The 16324-nt window shown below is 38.4% G+C and overlaps 1 protein-coding gene across 1 annotated transcript in view; it reads right to left on the reverse strand.

Annotated features, from left to right (window-relative positions):
• Positions 1-15127, reverse strand: part of ANO3 (anoctamin 3) — a 210480-nt gene extending 195353 nt beyond the window's left edge. The window contains exon 1 of the mRNA XM_065944652.1: positions 15093-15127. The gene's annotated coding sequence lies outside the window, so the exon portion shown is untranslated. The remainder of the gene's footprint in view (positions 1-15092) is intronic.
• Between the last annotated feature and the right edge of the window lie 1197 nt (positions 15128-16324).

A 16324-nucleotide genomic window follows, 5' to 3' on the forward strand; every position in this document is an offset into this window, starting at 1 on the left:
CTTTGGCTACCTGATGTGAAGTGCTGAATCACTGGAAAAGACCCTGATGCTGGTAAAGATTAAGAGTAGGAGAAGAAGGGGGCGACAGAGGTTGAGATGCTTGTACAGCATCATCGACTCAATGGACAAGAGTTTGAGCAAACTCTGGGAGATAGTGAAGGACAGGGAAGCCTGGCATGCTGCAGTCCATGGGGTTGCAAAGAATTGTACATGACTGAGCGACTGAAGAACAATAACAAAATGTGACTTGTACACATAAATATTGAAGAATTATATATTTCCTTCCTTTGGTTTTTCTTAAATTCACAACTCAAATATTTAGAATCAACAAAACAAATTATGTAATTTGGAGCAAACAAAAAAACCTTATCTTCCCTTTTAAATCCTAAGTGAGGAAGAAACAATGTAATTACCTTAAGTATGCCAATGTACAATTTAAAATTTAATCTAAATATCTCTTTTCCAGTCACCAATAATATGATTTATGATAAAAAACCTTTGTTGAGTCAAGTGGGAATCCAGTAAATCTTCTAACTTTTGCTTATAAACCAGCACCAGCTCAAAACAAAAGGGACTGATCAATATAGGAGGCTACTAAGACTGCAACATAAACTTTAGTGCCATCTCTAGGAGTGTAATTTTAATAACCAAGTTATTCCATCTCAGCCATTTTTCTTTATTATAATACTATTTTATTTCATTATGTTGTTACATTGTATTATAATTGCTTAAGCATCTGGAAATGGATGGTGAAACTTTTAAACAATTTTCAGTATGTGTGAGTGATCATATTAATGATCACACTTACTTTCAACTGCATAACCTTCCCATTCATTACTAACGTCAGCATGTTTTAGGACTGCCAGAGTAGCTGAGGCTGAAGATTAAAACAATAGTTATTAGGTTCAAGATGGCAGCATAGGAAGATGCTGGACCCACCTCTTTCTGGGGTAGTTACATATGCATCAGTTTCTTCTGAGAAAGAACTGTAAACCAGATGAACTGCTGCTCCATGACAAAAGATAAAAGGACCACATCAAGGAAGGTAGGAGAGACCATATTTAACAGTCCTTCCAAAAGCCCACTCAGCATAGTGACACACAGCTGGGAGGGATCTCCTCAGTCCAGCATTTTTCTCAGAGGAGCAAGGGCTTTGTGCCTCACACGAGGCACCCCAGCCCTTGGGATCTGCACCAGAAAGAAAAGGCCCCAAAACACCTGGCAAGACAATAAATGGGAAATCATTTAAAGGGCCCAAAGGAACATATGGAACTGAGATCCACCTTTTAAAGGGCTTGCACGTGCTCTCATTCATATCAGCAGCAGTTTGAAAAGTGCCTAGCCTTTATGTGAAGGGGATTCACTTGCTAATTTTAAAGCATCTGCAGAAAGGGCAGGAGACAGTTGAAACTCTCCAGAGACAGAGGCGTTAGTGGACACCATTTTTGCACTCTCTACCCCCTGATAGCACAAGTGAAAGTGCAAGTGTTAGTCGCTCAGTTGTGTCTGACTCTTTGCGACCCCATGGACTATCTATGGAATTCTCCAGGCAAGAATCCTGGAGTGGGTTGCCATTCCCTTCTCTAGGGGATTTTCCCAACTCAGAGATCAAACTCATGTCTCTTGTGTCTCCTGCATTGCAGGCAGATTCTTTACCATCTGAGCTACCAGAGAAGTTAGCACAAGCAGGCCAGTTAGACCCTCTTGCTGACTTGTTAGGACAGGTGGGGAAAGCAGTCTCTGCACTGTCTCACTGCCTTGCTGAAACAAAAAAGCTCAGGTGGTGTGACACTCCCTTGCTTGCTGTCTGGGTCCAGGGAACAAGAGCATTCTCCCCTTGTGGCTCAACGATGGTCTTTAGTGTTATGCTTAGATTCTTTTCTCCTTTCCTTTTGTGTATCTACTACACGTTTTTGCTTTGTGGTTACCAAGAGGCTCAAATATAACATCCCATGATAGCAACTTAAATGTGAACATGTTCCAAAGCTCTTCAAGGAACTCTCTCATTGCATCACAGAGACCTGCAGGCAAGCACAGTCAAGGCATTTTCCTACAAGACTGCCCAGCTTGCAGCTGACTCAGGAAAGCCAACAGGAACACTGGTGGTACTTATTGATCAGGTTACCCTGGCAGTCAAAGAGGCTGGTTTCTGGTCTCCACAAGACTGTAACAATCAGAGACAATTCTTGGTAGGCTACCACCCTCAGAGCAATGCACAGATCGCAGACTGAAACACATCCTCACCTTCCTGTAAAAAGACTATTTATTTATGTTGGAGCTTCAGCCTGAGGGATAGGCTTAAGGTTTCCCACACTTCTAGAGTCTATGGAGGTACTTCCAGGGCAGTAGAGAGATAGCATCCTCATGCAACCCCTTTGCCTCACTTCAACTTGATAATAGCTTACACACTGATCTGAAGCTCTTATTCTTGTTAACACTCTCCCAAGGCCACCTTCAGATCTCCTGTCTGAAGACTGTAGGGTTTGGGATTGCAGCCCCACAGAAACTGTATGTATTTGCATACTTTAACAGAGGCTGTCTGAGGCCGTGGTCTCCAATCAACCTGAAACTAGGTGCTAAATGAGATTTCTTCCCTTGGAGACAACAGGTAAGTAAGAATCTCACTGACAAAGGTAAATACAGAGAAAAGGTAGTGAACTAATCACTTATATATCTAATAAGGAAGTTAAAAGACAAAAGTAGTAAAATTAACTAAAATGACAAAAATCAGTTTAGAAATACATAAAATGAAAAGATACAAAATTTAACATAAAAAACACAAAATGGAGTAAAAATGGAGTAAAAAAGGTTTGGTGTTGGTAAAGATCCAGACCCAGTCTTATTTACATTTTTTTATTTTGTATTGGGGTATAGCTGATTAACTTCCCAGGTGGCTCAGATGGTGAGACCCTGGTTCTATCCCTAGGTCGGGAAGTTCCTCTAGAGAAGGGCATGGCAATCCACTCCAGTATACTTGTTTGGAGAATTCCATGGACAGATGAGCCTGGCAGGCTACAGTCCATAGGGTTACAAAGAGTCAGACACGACTGAGTTACTAAAACACACACACTTAGCCATTTTACAATGCTGTGATAGTTTCAGGGCAACAGTGAAGGGACATACACACACATGTAGAAGACCCAGACTTACTGATTCTTTGCTGTTCCTTGGTTGTCTGTTTCTCCCTAACAGTATCAATGTTCTAAAGTCCTGACACTAAATAGTCACAGCACAGGTACTGCTGGAGCTATCCTGAGTCAACCCCCCAACTGAGGAAATTCTGTGGATAAACTACTTTCCATAATGTCAATGTGTTGGCGTTTATTCTACCCACATCTATCTTTCCGTATATTCACCCAATCAATCATCATTTATCCACCTATCTGTCATTGAGAACATGGTACATGCCAGGCAACATGAATAAGACAGATATAAATAGCAACTGTTATCATCTAGCAAACTGAGTATGCATAGAAAGTAGAAAGAAAGTGAAGTGGATCAGTCATGTCCAGCTCTTTGCGACCCCATGGACTGTAGCCTACCAGGCTCCTCCATCCCTGGGATTTTCCAGGCAAGAATACTGGAGCAGGTTGCCATTTCCTTTTCTGGGGGAACTTCTCGACCCAGGGATCGAACCAAGGTCTCCTGCATTGTAGGCAGACTCTACCGTCTGAGCCACCAGGGAATCCAAAACTGAAAGTTGCTTAGTTGAGTCCAGTTCTTTGTAACCCCATGGACTGTAGCCTGCCAGGCTCCTCTGTCCATGGAATTCTCCAGGCCAGAATACTGGAGAGGGTAGCCATTCCCTTCTCTAAGGGATCTTCCCAATGCAGGGACTGAACCCAGGTCTTCCACATTGCAGGCAGATTCTTTACCTTCTGAGCTACCAGGGAAGCCCAAGTATGCATAAAGCCATATTCAAAGTGCTATAATAATAGAAAGAAGGCCTCATCTCAACGACTGAATGTTAGGGAGGACTTCACAGAAGAGTAATGTTAGAAAGTCATACTCCTCCTACTTAAGAAGAATGATGACTATCAGTTCTTTAAATGCTCTCCCAGAAGGTCCCAAATGAAAAAGAGGAATATAATCAGATTAGGTCGTCAGCGAGAAAAATAACACAGTAATGATTTCTAACAGGTGAGGAAAATCACACTGAGGGATCACATCATGGTGAGAAAAATTATGGGCAAATCCTACAGCAAACTCTCCAAAGATATGCATGTCAATAGCCTCTGTGTCATTTATCCATTTTTCAGATTCTAAATTGGAGCACCTACTATGTGCCAAATAATGTCCTTGATTCTGGGCTACGGGAATCAAGAAAGTTAACAGAACCTCTGTATTCTGGAAACAGAGAGAGAAAAAAACCCATAGAATTTCAGGTAATACTTTCTACGTATTAAAAAGAAAAATAAATCAAGATTAGAGCACATAAAATGAAGTTTGTGTGAATCTGCTTTCTTTCAATGGAAGGCCCTGGGATCAGAGCAACAGGGAACAGAAGGTTGAATTGGCTATAGCACTGTCTTCCAGGTGGCTCAGTGGTAAAGAATCTGCCTGTTAATGTAAGAGATACAGGAGACATGGGTTCAATCCCTGGGTCCAGAAGATCCCCTGGAAAAAGAAATGGCAACTCACTCCAGTATTCTTGCTTGGGAAATCCCATGGACAGAGGAACCTGGTGGCTATTCTGTGGGGTCACAAAAAAACCAGACACGACTGAGCAACTAAAAAACAACAAGAGGGAAGAGGTAACAGGAAATGGCCTAAAGAGGCCATGCCCAGATATCTCATAAGGCCTCTGAAGGTCAGGTAGGTTTACCTTTTAAATGTAATGGGAAAGCTGGAGGGATATGAGGAGAAAAATGATAAGATTTAATTTCCTTTTATTAAAGCTTCCTATAATTGCTGTGTAGAAAATAGATTATAAGGAAGCATGAGGTGGAGCAGAGAGACCAATTAGGAGGTTATTACACTGTCTCCCAAGAAATGGTGGCAGACTGGATTAGGTTGTAGCAACAAATAGAGTACTTGTAGCAGCAAATGGTGAGCAGTGTTACATTCTGAATATAATTTTAAAAGTGAGACAAGATGGCTTATGTACTGTGCTTAATAAAAAGCTGAAAAGATTTACAGTGACTGTGAGGCTTTCAAAACTAGAGAACAATGTCTTTCCCTGTAATTCCATTTTTTTTTTCTGTAATCATAAGTAAATTGGTAACATCAGTGGAAAACTTATTTTTATACTATTTTAACATGAAACTATTGGAGAAAATGAGAAAATTAGTGGAGATTAATATTACAGAAAGACAGCAAAATCATTACATACAAACATCATTACATTTGAACATAACTGTTTTGAGAAATAAGATCAACAAACAAGCCATTAAGCTGCACTATGAAGCTTGTAGAAAGTGAATGCCTTGATTATCTAACACAAACCACTTCCTGAGGGAGTAGTTTCATAACACTGGCAAAATGTTGATTTCACAAGATTAGGTAGATGAATATTTTGATGTGTTGGACCCAAAGTATACTGGTCTTAATTAGCCCTCCTTATTTCACTTCAAAGTTACCTGATTTTACTGCAGTGTGGGCAAGGGTAGAATTAGGCATTAGTTACTTGTTAACTGGATTGCTCTCTCTTTGCCATTTTCCAGTACACTAACAGGAAAAAAAGGGTGAGCAATATTAGCAGGACTTCCGGGATTGATGAACAAGAATACTGACACACTATGATTTCAAGTTCACTGTTACATGGATCAGTACTTCCCAGAACGATTTTGTGTGTGTCTGTGTCTATGTATCTATGTGGCTGGGGGAGAATGGTTTATGCAATGGAATGGTGCCCTGGCTGCTCTATGAAAAGTAGAATTAAAAGTTCAGAGACAACAATTAAAAGATTAAATGAAGAAAACCAAGCAACAAAATCCTAACCTCCCAACCTGATTAGTTTTCTTTAATCAATCACCTCCCAAGTATATTTTACCATGCAATGTTACTCCTCCATCTTTTGCTGCTCCCAGCCTACTACTTATTAACATCTTGCAGAGCTGCTGTTCCCTGGGTTTCACACTTTTCATCTTAAATGCCTCTGTTGCTACTGTGCTGATTAAGAGAGAAGGTAAGAGATGAAGGTTTCCTGGGTTGAAACCTCTGTTCTCCATTGGCTAGTTAGATGACATTTAGTAAGTTAACTTGCCTCTTGATGAATCAGGTTCCCCATCTGTAAAAATAAGATGATTATAACACCAACCCAAAGGACTATTAAGAAAATTAAATAAGATAATATAGGCAGGGAGGTGTGCATGTGAGTTCAGTAAATTGTTGTTATTCCAGTATGCCATCAGGGTCACATTTTGGTGATAACAGAAAGAGATGGTTAGTGAAGATATTTAAGAGCCCAGAAAAATGCAGTGTGAAAGGTAAGTTGAGTGAGTGACTAAATAAAAATATTCACTGAACTTCTATGATGCTGTCTTAGAAACTGTGATGGAGCTATGCCTCTTCATTTAATTCAACAATATTGCAAAGTAGGGATCTTAAATCCCAATTTACAAATAAGATCATTGAGGCTCAAGGAGATTAATAATATGCTACAGTTGTACAACTAGTAGATACAAGAATAAATGTCTGACCAATGTCTGCCTGGGAAAATAGTATTTCACTGATAATCTACTACAAACTCTGTCAGGCAACGTTAGAGAAAATCTGCAGCTCTGAATCAATAGAATCATGAATATTCCATTTGACCTTGGGGTACAGAAGTAAGCAGGGCAAAGGTTAATAGACTTTTGCCAAGAGAACACACTGGTCATAGCAAACACTATCTTCCAACAACAAAAGAGAAGACTCGACACATGGACATCACCAGATGGTCAACACTGAAATCAGACTGATTATATTCTTTGCAGCCAAAGATGGAGAAGCTCTATATGGTCAGCAAAAACAAGATGGGGAGCTGACTGTGGCTCAGATCATGAACCCCTTATTGCCAAATTCAGACTGAAATTGAAGAAAGTAGGGAAAACTACTAGACCATTCAGGTATGGCCTAAATCAAATCCCTTATGATTATACAGTGAAAGTGAGAAATAGATTCAAGGAATTAAATCTGAAAGAGTGCCTGAAGAACTATGGATGGAGATTCATGACATTGTACAGGAGGCAGGGATCAAGACCATCCCCATGAAAAAGAAATGCAAAAAGGCAAAATGATTGTCTGAGGAGGCCTTACAAATAGCTGTGAAAAGAAAAGAAGCAAAAGGCAAAGAAGAAAAAGAAAGATATATCCATTTGAATGCAGAGTTCCAAAGAATAGCAAGGAGAGATATGAAAGCCTTCCTCAGAGATCAATGCAAAGAAATAGAGGGAAACAAAAGAATGGGAAAGACTAGAGATCTCTTCAAGAAAATTAGAGATACCAAGGGAGCATTTCATGCAAAGATGGGCTCAATAAAGGACAGAGATGGTATGGACCTAAGAGAAGCAGAAGACATTAAGAAGAGGTTGCAAGAATACACAGAAGAACTATACAAAAAAGATCTTCATGACTCAGATAACCACAATGATGTAATCACTCACCTAGAGCCAGACATTCTGGAATGCAAAGTCAAGTGGGCCTTAGGAAGCATCACTATGAACAAAGCTAGTGGAGGTGACAGAATTCCAGTTGAGCTATTTCAAATCCTAAAAGATGATGCTGTGAAAGTGTTGCACTCAGTATACCAACAAATTTGGAAAACTCAGCAGTGGCCACAGGACTGTAAAAGGTCAGTTTTCATTCCAATCCCAAAGGAAGGCAATGCCAAAGAATGCTCAAACTGCCACACGATTGCACTCATCTCACACACTAATAAAGTAAAGCTCAAAATTCTCCAAGCCAAGCTTCAATAGTACATGAACCATGAACTTCCAGATACTCAAGCTGGATTTAGAAAAAGCCAAGGAACCACAGCATCTGCTGGATTATTGAAAAAGCAAGAGTGTTCTGGAAAAACATCTACTTCTGCTTTATTGACTATGCCAAAGCCTTTGACTGTGTGGATCACAATAAAGTGTGGAAAATTCTGAAAGAGATGGGAATACCAGACCATCTGACCTGCCTCCTGAGAAATCTGTATGCAAGTCAGGAAGCAACAGTTAAAACTGGACATTGAACAACAGACTGGTTCCAAATCGGGAAAGGAGTATGTCAAGGCTGTATATTGTCACCCTGCTTATTTAACTTATATGCTGAGAACATCATGCAAAATGCTGGGCTGGATGAAACACAATCTGGAATCAAGATTGCTGAAAGAAATATCAATAACCTCAGATATACAGATGACACCACCGTTATGGAAGAAAGCAAAGAACTAAAGAGCCTTTTGATGAAAGTGAAAGAGGAGAGTGAAAAAATTGACTTAAAACTCAACATTCAGAAAACTAAGATCATGGCATCTGGTCCCATCACTTCATGGCAAATAGATGGGGAAACAATGGAAACAGTGACAGACTTTTGGGGAGGGGTGCTCCAAAATTTTTAAAAAACAAACTTTTTTGGGGGGTGACTGCAGTCATGAAATTAAGATGCTTGCTCCTTAGAAGAAAAGTTATGACCAACCTACACAGCATATTAAAAAGCAGAGGCATTACTTTCAACATTACTAGACAACAAAGGTCTCTCTAGTCAAAGTTTTGGTTTTTCCACTAGTCATGTATGGATGTGAGAGTTGGACTGTATAGAAAGCTGAGCACTGAAGAATTGATGCTTTTGAACTGTGGTGTTGGAGAAGACTCTTGAGAGTCCCTTGGACAGCAAAGAGATCCATCCAGTCCATCCTAAAGAAATTAGTCCTGAATATTCTTTGGAAGGACTGATACTGAAGCTGAAACTCCAATACCTTGGCCACCTGATGTGAAGAACTGACTCATTGGAAAAGACACTGATGCTGGGAAAGATTGAGGGCAGGAGGAGAAGGGGACGACAGAGGATGAGATGGTTGGATGGCATCACCAACTCAATGGACACGAGTTTGAGTAAACTCCAGGAGTTGGTGATAGACAAGCAGGCCTGGCGTGCCACAGTCCATGGGGTCACAAGGAGTCAGACATGACTGTGTGACTGAACAGAACTGAACTGAATAGCTTAGTTTGAACAGGAAGAAATATGTCTTCAGTGAAACACTGACCACATCCAGGTAACTCTGCCACAGCGTCAACATTTTTGTGGGGCAGTTCAAAGTAGCTCACTCTAAAAAACGAAAAGTCATTAATTAGAAACATCAGTCGGGTTCCAATAATTGTATTAGAGCCTATTAGTACTTGGAAACTCTGATGCATTAACCAACTCAACATTAGAAGCTGGTAATCTGCATTCTAAAGGCAAAATTAGAGAATGTAACTTCACTGAATTTAAAAGACAGCATGTATTATTAAATACTCATGATTCATGAAGTTACAGTTTTTCCATATTTGACATTTTTTTACTTGACCTCTTCTCAAACATGATAAAGGCATACCAGCTACAGATATTCAGCCAACTTTAAAAGAGAATTTCACAGCCAGGTTTTATATCTAGATAGGCTACTGGAATGCCTGGTGATACCACAGTCAGCTGGAGCTTCATTCTTGGCTTCATGATAGAGGTGAACACATACTTCCTATGTGCTGTCTTAACCCCTTCAGAAGCTCTGATGTTTCTCTAAACTGAATGAGTGATAGGCTGATGCTGGGAGATGCAAAAAAAATGGGTATGAGTTACAAATTCCTGGAGAGATATAAACACAAGTCAAATGTGTCAAATGACTGAGATACTTGAATGATGAGGGGGGAAAAGAAAGGAGTCTGGGCATCTAATCAAAATATGCATTAGAGGAAATATTAATATTTGTATTAGCAAACTGTCAAAAATAAGATGCCTGGAATGGAATAGAAAGGTTTACATGACTGGAGTCATTGTTAGGTGACTAGTACTAACTTGGGAGAATTATTAATGAAGAGTTCTATGCAAACTGTAGCACCTGCATGGATATTTTGAACAAAATTTTTGTTCTGTTTGTTTTCTTCTCAGAAAACAACTAACACAAGTAACCTCTTTCAAGATTAATTACTTTTTATGGGAAAGACCTTTGCACTCTGATTGAGCATATCTGTTCTGATGAAATGCTCTTCTCAATGTTGTATGTGAAATGAACCTGCTGGTGGCTGTCTTCCTTTAATTAGGAAACTTAATAAGCCAACATTGTGTTTAATCCACACACACACAAAGAGGTATTATTTTAAAAAACACAACTAATTCGCAGTCATTCAGAGTGCTTTTATAAATAGCACAGCTCATCCTTTAAACAAATTATGAAAAAGTGTCTCAGCGAAGTCTTCAGAGAGAGAACAATATACATGTTTTAGGCTAGACATTCTTAATTCTGGCTATACTTAATATTTATCTGGAAAATAGTTAAAAGTATGGATTCTGATCTCTATCCTTAGATCAATTAAAACTGACTTTCTGGAGGTGGGCTCCAGGAAGTTTTAGAAGCTCTAGGTGACTTGAGAATGTCTGATGTAGGCAATGCAGCCAGGCCACCAATGTGTGCACTACTAAGAATTCAGGGCTCAACTTCCACGGATTACAAATAAATTCAGTCTGAGGTTATAAAATACTTGTTGGAGCAGATATAAGTGTTGGGGTATCATCTTTGATAAAACTCTAACTTCATTTTATTTCTATTCAATTTATGAAAAAGAAAGGCCCTTGTTTCAAGGCATTGCTCGTAGGCAAGTCCAACAAGTATGAATCCGAATACAAATCTCATTCAAATGAAGCAAACTTACATTGTATAAGGCAAAAGAGTATATCGAGTATAATAGCCTCTGTTATAGAAAAAATAAATAAGAATTATCGAGTATAATAGCCTCTGTTATAGAAAAAATAAATAAGAATTATACCGTCTACTAATGGAGGATCAGGATAGAATCTTTCAGTACCACCACTATTCCAAATGTTATCAACCAGTTCCAAATTCAGTTTTGAAAATTCTACCTATGCATAGAATTGTGTGCTATTTTGACTGAAATATGAGCATTTTTCTCAACTTATAAAAAGTTTTGATGTCAATATTTTTATTTACATATTCTTATTATATAACACTTGTATGTATCTTGCTTAGGGAAAAAAGAAAATACAGACAGCAAGAAGATATATAGCAACCCCAAATAACCTCATGTGGAGATAATATTCAGTATCAGCTAGCATAATGGTATACTTCTTTCTAGCTCTTTGGAAATACATTTTTAACTAAAATAAGAGGCACTCTGCATTTACATTTGGAGAAGGAAATGGCAACCCACTCCAGTACTCTTGCCTGGAAAATCCCATGGACAGAGGAGCCTGGTGGGCTACTGTCCATGGGGTCACAAAGAGTCGGACACGACTGAGAGACTTCACTTTCACTTTTCACTTTCATGCATTGGAGAAGGAAATGACAACCCACTCCAGTGTTCTTGCCTGGAGAATCCCAGGGACAGAGGAGACTGGTGGCCTGCCGTCTATGTGGTCGCACAGATTCGGACACGACTGAAGCGACTTAGCAGCAGTAGCAGCATTTACATTAAGCTCTCTTCCCCTCTTAGCAACATATCTCTAAATGTTCCATAATATAGTGTATTAATGAGTCTGTGATATTCTAGCATGTAGATATTTCACAATTTATCTACTCCCCATTACTAAAATATTCAATTTGCTTCCATTTTTGTGAATTTTTGTGTTTTATTGCTTAATTTTTAAATTAAATTTTTAAGTTTTGGGGGCTTTTTTACTGAAGTATAGTTGATTTAAAATGTTGTATTAATTTCTGCTTTACAGCGAAGGACTCAGTTATACACATACATTCCTTTTATATGCTTTCCCATTATGGTTTATCCCAAGATCTTGAATATGGTTCCCTGTATTGGCTCAGACGGTAAAGCATCTGCCCACAATGCGGGAGACCCAGGTTTGATCCCTGGGTTGGGAAGATCCCCTGGAAAAGGAAATGGCAACCCACTCCAGTATTCTTGCCTGGAAAATCCCATGGATGGAGGAGCCTGGTAGACTATAGTCCATGGGGTCAGACATGACTGAGCGACTTCACTTTCACTTTCACCTCTGTGCTATACAGTGGGGCCTTGTTGCTTACCTATCCTATACGTCATAGTTTGCATCTACTAACCACAAACTCCCAGCCCATTCCTACCCATTCCCCTCCCCTTTGGTAAACACAAATCTGTTCTCTAGGTCTGTGAGTCTGTTTCACAGATAGGTTCATCTGTGCCTTATATTAGATTCCACAGATAAGTGATATAATATGGTATCTCTTCCCTTTCTGACTTGACTTCACTTAATAGCATAATTCTAGTAGCATCTATGTTGCAAATTTTCATTGTATGTATGTACCATATCCTCTTTATCTATTCATCTGTCAATGGCCATTTCAGTTGTTTCCATGTCTTGGCTATTATGAACAGTGCTGCTAAGAACGTAGAGGTGCATGTGTCTTTTTGAATTACAGTTAATGGCTACCCACTCCAGCATTCTTGCCTGCAGAATTTCATGCACAGAGGAGCCTGGTGGGTTACCGTCCATGGGATCACAGAGTCAGACATGACTGAGAGGCTAACACTTTCTCTTTGTCCTGATACATGCCCAGGAGTGGGACTGCTGGATCAGATGGTAATTCTATTTTTAGTTTTCGGAGGAACCTCCATTCTGTTTTACATAGTGACTGTACCAACTTACATTCCTGCCCACAGTGTAGGAGGCTTCCCTTTTTTTCCATACCGTCTCCAATATTTGTGAAGTTTTGCATGATGGCCATTATGACTGGTGTGAAGGTAGTATAATTTGCTTCTGTTTTTAAATTTGATAATGACTATAAAGAAAAGCTGTGAGAAAAAATGTTCTTAATTTCAAATATTATTTTTCTTGGGATGAATTTTTAGATGTAAAATTGGCTACTGAGTCTCTACAGTAAGTATTCCACAGATTTCCCTCTCTGTTCTATATGACAAAATATCTCATCAAAGAGTCATTTATCATTAACTTGTTAATAGTGTAAAGAAGAAGAGTTTTAGGTGACTGAATGAGGTTTCAGGTATCTTTGTTGCCCCTTCCTCTGGAGACTTCAGATAACTATTAAAAAGTAAAAATCTACCAGAGTGTTCTAGAAGGCAAAATTCTGATGGAAGTGTTAACTAATGGAGCAGCTTAGCCTAGAATATGTTCATAGGTAAGAAGAGAGAGTGGCTCTCCTTAGACAAATCCTGGAGATGCCTGGACTCAAAGATGGCAGATAAACAGAGGGAAAGAATGCAAACTGAGGGTGAAAACATGATGAGAACCAAAACAGGCAATAGAAAACAAAACAATAGAACAGGCAAACAGAAACCACTTCTCTACAGAAATTCACAGCATAGGAGAGTAATCTGAGCATTGATACTTTAGAGTACAGTCCTCAATCTGACATGGGTGGATCATCTAAGTAACAGTTCCTTAACCACTCACTGTAACATAGATGCTTTGTGTTTCTAAGACTTGTCCTTGTATTCAGCTTTAAGTCAGTCTTTCCTAAACATAAACAGAGGACCAAAAATCACTAGAAATTTGAGAAAGTTCTACAGCTAAAAATGATCACTGGGAAAACAGACTAAAATTTACAACGCAAAGGAAAACTTAGGACAACAGCCAAGTGTTGTTAGAGAGATCAGACACGCTGTATTCATGAAATATAATAGGGCACTCTGAAAAAGTTACATTCTGAAAACAAAAAACAGTCTTGGAAACTAAGTATACATATACTATTGCATCCCCTGTCCTGCCCCCCACACATAAATGAAAAGAGATTTTGAGGAAAAGTTCCAGGAATCCTCCTGAACTGAGGCAGAAATCAAAACCATGAGATGAAAGAAAATGTCAGGCTTTTAACTGGATTTCCCGAAAAGAGAAAAAGAAGGAAAACCAGAGTGCATAAATTATAGAAAAAGTATCACAGACATGGAAAGGAGGCATAAGACAAACATAAAGGACAAACGATCTCTAGAGTGGGATGAACTAAAACACACACACAAATATATAAACATAATATTGTATAATTTTATAACAAAAAAAGTAAATATAATAGAAAGGTACACAGAGAAGAAAAATCAACTACAAAGGAATTTCTAACAGTAATAACAGATGTTAGATGACATTGAATTAATCACCAAATTTCATAGGAAATTATTTTTAATGCAGAATTTTATAAACAAGGAAATATCAATCAAATGTATGAACCAACAGAAGTCACTTCAGATGACACCACTTAAGAATTTCTTAAGGAAGAATGAGATAAAGGATATAAAAAACAAGAAGCTGAAATATAATGGAAGTATTTAGAAAAAGGAATATTTTTCTTTTCCTGAGAAAAAATTTAGATTATCTAGGAAAATAAAACTAACAAAAGTTTGTGATATGATATAAGCAACAAAATAAACGTAATGTGACATGACTTTGAGTATTTGATAGAGGATGGGAAAGGAGAGTTTATTTGACCTTGACTCTAAGAGTGTTCAAGAGTAGCATAGAAGCCATAACTTGGAATTGTAGGAAAAGAAGTGATATTGCAATTTTTTTAATTAAAAAAAATATTCTATTTAAAGTTACAAATTTAATCTGAAGAGATTTAAAATTTTAAATGGCAATGTAACTGAAAAAATGAAAGGCTACACAAAAGGGCTAAACCTTCATCTAGCACAAGATAGCAACAGATAATATTGAAATATAATAAATCTATACATAGTAGTATAAATGTATTTATTCATAGAGAAATGAAGGAAATTTCCAGAAGACTAACAGCAGAATTTTTTCCTTTTTCAGTTATAGGATTGTTGTTCATTTAAAATTTTCTGTGTTTGATTTTCAAGCTGTACATGATACACCTTAACAATACTTTAACCTTTCATTCTCATCCATCGAATGTTAAAGACTAAACAAGAAATTTTTTCTTAAAAAAATAATGTTTTAAATTTGAAGACAGTTTACTTTTACCTTTGGAGTGGGGAAAAGGAGGAAGAAAATATCAAAAATCAACTCACCCAAGCAAAAATCACTGAGGTCGGTGAGAGAACATTTGAGCACAGAATCTTTTCCCTCTTCCTCAGTGTTAACTGGAACAACAGCAAAAAGACTTCGTAGTTTGGGGGACTAAACACGTAACAATGATCAGAAAAATGACCGTGGTGACAAATGACTGCCAAACATGAAGAAATGTTTTTAAGTTAATGAGTTGAAATGAGAAAGACATCTATCTTACATTTTAGCACTTTGATTCTCTTGAACAATTAGCCACTTTCCTTGTTGGCTATGGATGTAAGCTGACTATTTAAAATAGGCAGTACTTTCCCAATACTATTGAAAAGAGAATATCAGAATTTTCCATTTATCTAGAGGAGGAAGCAAGCTTCAGGAGTCATAAGGAAATGAGTTTTCATAACATAAAAACTTTTAGAGATGGATGGGGAAAAAAAAGCCCATCCATTCACTGATGGGTCTGGTTGTATTTTGACTCTTAACTCTTTTGAAAAGGAGTTGTCTAAAGACAAAACAGCATCTCAAACAGGCAGTTGTGTGTAGTTTTGGTTGCCAACACTTGTCCAGTCACATCTTCATGCAATCAAATCTTTACTGTTTTACAGTCAGTATTATTTAAAGTTTTGGGTCTTTTGTTTTAAGGAAATCAAGTTTATTATTGCTGGCATATTTAATTACTGGTAATAAATTCACACTTAGGAATGCTAATGAGCCAGTGATTTGGGTGGCTGGTCTGGCTCCCGTCAACAGAAAGTAGGTCCATATCTGCATGGTATTGGCTACTTTTAGGGACATAAAGGGATGAACACACAATCTGGCCAAGGAATGGTCTTTTGTCTGATTGGCAGGGGCAACTGTTCTCCTTCCTATGCCAGTCTCCTTTCTAAAGACTATAAATACTAAGTGGAAGAAAGGAAGAGAGGGCAAGAGGGAGGGAGAGAGAGAGAGAGGGTTGGAAAACACTACTCTTTATAAGTTAAACAAGAAAGTAGAGCTCACCTTGCTCCGCTTTGTCAGCAGAGATTGAGGTTACAGAAGTGGGGTCCTGAGATTCACTCTCAATTGACTGGAAGAGCGAGGTAGACTGGCTCAGGCTCTTTGAGTAAGCATAGCTCTGGGCCAGGCAAGGCAAGGATCTCCGAGACGGTTTTAATGAAGTTTCTTTTGCTATCTCACTCTTGCTTATATTCATACCTACAAATTCAAAATGGCAAGTTTTAATAATAAGAAATTATCA

This window comes from Muntiacus reevesi, chromosome 9 (genome assembly GCF_963930625.1).
Source record: "Muntiacus reevesi chromosome 9, mMunRee1.1, whole genome shotgun sequence".
Taxonomy (NCBI): domain Eukaryota; kingdom Metazoa; phylum Chordata; class Mammalia; order Artiodactyla; family Cervidae; genus Muntiacus; species Muntiacus reevesi.